At 35.2% G+C, this 4,991-nt stretch overlaps 1 long non-coding RNA gene across 1 annotated transcript; it reads left to right on the top strand.

Moving 5' to 3' along the window:
• The first annotated feature begins 703 nt into the window (after positions 1-703).
• Positions 704-3,801, top strand: LOC117277530 (uncharacterized). Its single transcript, XR_004507829.2, has 2 exons — positions 704-925; positions 3,479-3,801. It is a non-coding gene; the product is annotated as an uncharacterized lncRNA (long non-coding RNA).
• Positions 3,802-4,991: the final 1,190 nt, after the last annotated feature.

A 4,991-nucleotide genomic window follows, 5' to 3' on the forward strand; every position in this document is an offset into this window, starting at 1 on the left:
AAGTTAAGACATTGGTCCGCCACTCGTGCTCAACAGAACTCATACCATGCTATTTGCTTGACACTTCCAGATTCTCCTAGGGGAACAAACATTCTTGCGAGGGAGAAATCCGTGAAACACTTTCACATGAAAGGTATATATATTGTTTTCATTCCGACATAATATACAGAGACAAAGCATAAAAATATTGATATCCTTCAACTTTGACATAGTCTCAACAGATTCTTTAGGACACCAAAGAGAAGTAAGAACCTCTCTATATTCCAGAAAGTTTTCTGCTTGCTACTGAACGGGAGACTATTGCACTTCTAAATATCAAAATATTTATATACGGTCACACAACAAATTCGTCATGACTCAATATCACAAACCCACAGGAACACTTTAACTTTTAAATTTTTTATCTTTTTAATTTTTGCTAGAGGCAAGAAGGATTCATTAATTGGGACATGAGTACTGCACTAACCACTACAAGAAATTTGATTTTTAACGACCATTTCATAACGAAGGAACATAAATCCGGTCGTTATAAGTGTATTTATAACAACCAAATTTTTTTTCAGTCGTTGAAACTAATTGTTGCTCAATATTAACGAGGGGATAGTATTTGACCGTTAAAATATAACACAACCCGTCGTTAAATAATTATTAATGAAAAAATGGCGCTAACTTTTCCCTTTCTTTTTTTCCAACTCTCCGCCAAATCCCATCCCCCCTCCAAAAAAAAAAAAGGGAAAAACCCACTTCTCTAACCGAGTAACAGTTCGTAAAACCTCTGTTTTGAAAGGATTAGAGAACTGTTATACGACGAATTCAAATAATTAGAGAAATTGCTCTAATCGTAAAATTCAGCGAATTAAAGAACGAAGTTGCTCGTCACCTCCATTGACAACAACTGCTCATCTTCGAGTTTCTTCTCATCAAGGTAAGGTTCAAAATTTTACCCCTTTCTATGCGAATTGATTAATAATTTCGCTAGAAAAGGCATCTGAACTAGAATCATGGATGAGAGAGGCCAGAGCATCGATTGTGATTTGACTCCCCATCTGTTGAGCGATATTTGTTTTGAACGAGCAACTGTTATATCTCCTGTCACGATTAAATTATTTTTCTCTAACAATTTATTCTGAATGTCAATTTCGTACTATCAGTTTCACTGAGTGCCAAGTCTAATTGTCGAAATATCGGTCCTCCTAAAATTAAAGTTGATAATTTTTAGCTGTTGTATAACTATAGGGTTATGATCACACTTGTATATATGTATATGGATGTTGGTGTTCACTTTAGTGAAAGAATGACACAAAATACAAAAATTATTTCTATCTATATATTGTCTGGTTCTACGGCGAGGTCTGTTGGTTAATTGCTTATTTCAATCTGATCCATTGTTGATTTTCAATCTTGGCCTCTCATCCCTTTTATATACGATGGCCTGTTTGAATGGAAATTTTTTGTGAAACTTGTTTCTTGTTTTAAACTATACAAATTTGATCAGAGGTATGGGGTATGAGAATTGGCTAAGTTATTTGGTAGTATGTCTCTGTTTTCAATTTCATTGTAGTGCAAAAGATCAGTATGTAAGAATGAGCACGGTCCAGTTGGCATTGATATGGATCAGCCCCTTTCTGTGTTGTTTTAGACAAAGTCGATTTTATAGTTATTTTTTTGTTGCATAGCACATTAAAATTGAAAACTGCAAAAATTAAGCTAATGTCTAGGGTTCCATTCCTAACTAAGATAAATAGAATATTTAAATTAATTCTGAAATCTGGACAATATCTTACTAAACCGAGTTCGATGTGTTCGTTGTGATTAAAAATAAATCATCGATTTCTTATGTCATTTATTTTTTAGTGTTTTGTTAGATATAGTGGACAGTGTCCATTTGATAACTTAGTATCATTTGATGCCTGATTTTAGTGCTCTCTAAAACCATATTATGAAAATTGCTCGTCTCTGCGTTCTATTCTATATCTTTTTAACTTCAAATATGTCGACTTATAAACATCAACCTTGAACCTTTCTAAGTTATCTTCTTTCTCTTTTTAACTTCAACTATGTCGATTAAGATTTGAATAACTCTCTCCATTAGCAGTCTAGATTCAAACCTTGGACTGACTGAAACAAATACTACGTACAGAGTAGCTAACCTTGTTCATTCTCATTATGCAACAGTTCAAAAGAATTAGAGCAGCTAACGTTCTTTACACCATCACATCGAGTACCTGCAGAAATTGCTCCAAGAGGCTGGTTTTTATGACCTGATGCCTTGTTTTTATTAGGTGATGTATGATTTCGAGTCACCACTGTCCAATATCGCCCTTTTGATTGTCGTCCAGTTTGCGCATCAGCAGCTCCTATATTTTGAATTGGTGTAACATTAGGTTCACGTATCCCAACTTTCTTCTCCTTCATACCTGGTGTATCAAAAGCATTAGAACAGCTGATGTTTTGTGCAGCAGTGCTCTGATTTTTGGGACTTTTGGTGCATTCTTTTTGCTAGGTGATAGGTGTGCTCGATTTATCATTGTCCAGTCTCCTCCCTTAGACTGCTGCACACATTGAACACCAGATTTTAAAGCATCATTTGCCTCTATGTGCACTGCAACAGATGCCTCTTGAGTCGTGGGCACCTGCTTTCCAGTTTTGAGCACCCCAGTTCTCTCTTTCTCACTAACTTCCTGAAAATTAGTCTGCACCCCGACTGATTTGGTAAGTGTATTAACTTGATCACCAATCCCATCCACCTTAGTATTAGTTTGTAAAGCTTAATTCACGGCCTTGTGTAAAGCCCTGCCAAGGCTGTAGTAGCAGGAACATCAGCTGGAGGTTTAGATTTTCCAACAGTTGAGGCATCAGCCCCTTTAGTGAATGAAGCACCAGCTAAGGCAGTCTGCTCCGCATTCTTGATCACATGCTCATCAGTTTCACGTACCCTACTCCTTGCTCCCTCAAACATGTGACCTATTATTCATTGATTTGTCCTTGACCATTAGTACTTTGGCCAACTCCTGTAGCTGTTGAATTAGCACCTCGATCAACCTTAGAGTTTTTAGCAGCCTGCACCTCACCTGTCTAACTCCTGAGAATCCCTACCTACGGCTGCTTCAATAGGGACTATGGCAATCCCAGTAGCAGCAGCTGTATGTGTAGTTTTACCATTAATTTCAGTTGATTCCAAGCCTCTTTCATCAGCAATCTTCTGCAACTTTTTTGCATCCAACAGTTGCCTCAAATCCCCTTGAAATCGATCATCACTACCTGTCCCAACCTCCACTGTAATTTCTTTATCTCTTTGCATGTTACTGCTAGTAATCTTTGTAATCGAGCGACAATTAACCTCTTGTTATAGTTTATTCAAAAAAGTTTACTCACCATTTAAGGTGTTATCTGTTCATTTTCCCTTTAAAGTGTTCATTTTCTTCTTTAGTTATTTATTCTTTGTTACTAAACTGACATAAATTTATTATTTTAACAGATCAAAAATTTGAAGTCCGAAGAACCTATCCTTGAAGAAAGTGTAGAGCAAGTTGAAGTACAATAGGTTTTTGGTTCGTCGGCTATGGTTTAAAGACACTGTCTTATGTACATATATATGCTGCAATTTTACTTTTTTTCTTTATAGGAATTGTTAAAAATGATGCTTAACTCACCTCACTTTATGCTTCCAGATGTCTCCTAACTGGGTTTGCGATTTTTATTTTTCATTTAGTAAGATGAGTTTGTTACGATTTGGATTGATTTTTGGTAAATATGATACTTTCTTTCTTTGTATTAACAAGATACCAAGTATTTGGTTTATTTTCCAACGTTGTTGAGCGTGTATGAAAGCATATAAACAATTATTACTATATATTCATGTAATTTAAATTTTCTTAATTATATTTATTACATTTTCATATTAGCGAAGAAAAATGTGGTCACTAAAACCCTTTAACAACAGGTTTCTCAAACAGATAAATGACTATTAACGAAGAGAATTTTAGTTGTTAAAAGTAATTATACAATTAATGAAAGGAATATCGGTCACTAAAAGCACTCGAATTGACTTAATACAGTGTTGACATTAAAGACTTTTAAAGACCGGATAACAAATTAGCAAGGGGAAAATCCTGTCGCTAAAAAGCATGTATAACGACCGAAAATTATGTCGTCGCTAAAGATCCTTTAATGACCGGATTGTAAACCATACCTTTTAACGTCGGGACTTTTAATGACCGGTGACGACCGGATTTTTTTTCTGTCGTTATCGACTTATAACGACCGAAATTAGACTTTTAACGACCAGATTTTCCCTCGCTAAAGCTCGTTTTCTTGTAGTGAACATGGAAAGTAGCAGCTTGAACATATTCAAGAAAGGAGTACCACTGCCTGACAATTTTAAGCCACCAAGATCTATGTCAATTTATCACCGCAAAATTGATGGGAGTAATTTCACCTATATATCTGGGCTATACACACAAATCAAATCACGCACTTTTCTGGGAAAGATAGGAAATAATTAAACCCACTCACAGCATTCCCAATTTTGACAACATAATGTAGCTGAATTTGCAACCCAAAAAAAAAGTGCCAACAACTGAAGAGAAAAAGGATTCTTTTGTCGACACTGTTGGGTGCTGAAGCACGGAAAAAATGAAGTCAATCATAAAATTAAGATGTGAGATGAGTCGTCTTAAAGGGCGCAACAAAAAAAAACAACTCTAGAGCGAGAACTACAATATTGTTATGAAATATAACTCAAAGTAACAATATGAAACAAGAAAAACAAGCTAAGAGATATATAGAGAAAGAGAAAAGAGATTCTTATTTCTTCTTCAATTGTGTGTATTTTCCTATCTATTACAAGACCTTTATATAGGCATGAAAAGTGAAGAAAGTATGTCATTGAATTTGTCATTAAACATAGAAAATATGTCATTGAATATATCATTAAGGATTTGATATGAAGATCATGGAGGAAGAGTAGACATCCACCATAATTTGATATT

Source organism: Nicotiana tomentosiformis, chromosome 11 (assembly GCF_000390325.3).
Source record: "Nicotiana tomentosiformis chromosome 11, ASM39032v3, whole genome shotgun sequence".
Lineage (NCBI taxonomy): Eukaryota > Viridiplantae > Streptophyta > Magnoliopsida > Solanales > Solanaceae > Nicotiana > Nicotiana tomentosiformis.